This window comes from Mastomys coucha, chromosome X (assembly GCF_008632895.1).
Source record: "Mastomys coucha isolate ucsf_1 chromosome X, UCSF_Mcou_1, whole genome shotgun sequence".
Taxonomy (NCBI): Eukaryota; Metazoa; Chordata; class Mammalia; order Rodentia; family Muridae; genus Mastomys; species Mastomys coucha.
Genome location: NC_045030.1, coordinates 150,897,634 through 150,899,220, shown reverse-complemented (window position 1 = coordinate 150,899,220; position 1,587 = coordinate 150,897,634). Strand labels below are relative to the sequence as shown.

At 40.8% G+C, this 1,587-nt stretch overlaps 1 protein-coding gene across 2 annotated transcripts in view; it reads left to right on the top strand.

Annotated features, from left to right (window-relative positions):
- The window catches only part of Mbtps2 (membrane bound transcription factor peptidase, site 2), a 49,722-nt gene that overhangs the window by 35,735 nt on the left and 12,400 nt on the right, over positions 1-1,587 (top strand). The gene's annotated exons all lie outside the window — the stretch shown is intronic.

Sequence of the window (1,587 nt, the reverse complement as noted above, 5' to 3'; positions counted from 1 at the left end):
TAGGGTCCGCTCCGCACTGCTCTCACACATGCGTTCTTATTTAAGATACACAAACAGTAAAAGCAAGCTGCTTATCGCAAACCTGCTAAAAGGAGGTTAAACGATCGTTAATAGGGAACTTTATAAACAGGTTTAATGGCCGGAGAAATGGCTGAACTCTTAAGAGCATGTATTCTTTAGAGCATGTATTCTTCTAGATGCGAATTCAGTTCCCAGCATCCACATAGTGCAGGTTGTAACTGCCTGTAGCTCCAGCTTCAGGGGATCTCATATATCTGGCTTCTACAGTTTCATTAATACACATTAAATAATTAAAGGATTTTTTCTTTGTTTGAGATAGTTTCCCTGTGTAGCCCTGGCTATCCTGGAACTCACTCTGTAGACCTCAAACTCAGATCTGCCTGCTTCTGCCTCCTGAGTGATGGGATTAATGATGTTCACCACCACCACCACCCAGCTAATTAGAAGATTTTTAATGATAGATTTATAATTCATGTGTAACAGATCTAAGACATGGGGTCAATGAGATAGTAAATATGGAAAAGATGTCAAAAGTAAGCAAACTATATTTAATAAACAATTTGATACTGAGGCATTGAGCAACTTTGTTTTTGCTGCCAAGCCTCACAATCTGAGTCACCAGACCCCTCATGGGAGAAGGCAGAAATCTTCTTAACAAATTGCACTTTAGGTGGCGCACGCCTTTAATCCCAGCACTTGGGAGGCAGAGGCAGGCGGATTTCTGAGTTCGAGGCCAGCCGGGTCTACAGAGTGAGTTCCTGGACAGCCAGGGCTACACAGAGAAACCCTGTCTTGAAAAAAAAATTGCACGCTGACTTCAATTTGTATACATGAGCACACACACTAAAATAATTAGATTTTTAAATTGATAATAGAGTTTTCAAAATCTTTCAAACTTCTTTGTGTATGTGCAGGCACATATACACAGGGGCTGTGAGTAAGAGGACAATTTACGGAAGTCGGTTTTTAGGATCCCACCATGGGATCCAGGTATTGAATTCAGGTCCTCAGGTTTATACAGAAAGCACTTTCACCTACAGAGTTATCTTAGTGTTTTCTAAATTTGTTCAAAATACATTACGTACATGTATGAAAATAGCACAATGATCCTCATTATCATATATAACTACTATAAATTAGATGTTAAAAGAGTGCTGGATCTGACCACTTAATTTTAGCTTTTAAACCTGGAATTGGGAATTTGGCTTAGCTGGTAAAGTATTAGTCCCACAAGCATGACAGTTTGCTCTCAGATCTTCAGCACCCACAGAAAAGACCATGAAGAAAGTTGAATATGTAAACTCGAGGTTCAGCAAGAGACCCTATCTCAAAAAATGAAGGGAATGGAAGGACAGGTGGAGAATGATTGAAAAAGATACCTGCTGACTCCTGACCTCCATTCACATGAACATGTATCCATATATTTACATGCAGTGGTGGCGCACTCCTTTAATCCCAGTGCTTGGGAGGCAGAGGCAGGCAGATTTCTGAGTTTGAGGACAGCCTGGTCTACAAAGTGAGCTCCAGGACAGCAAGGGCTACACAGAGAAACCCTGTCTTGAAAAA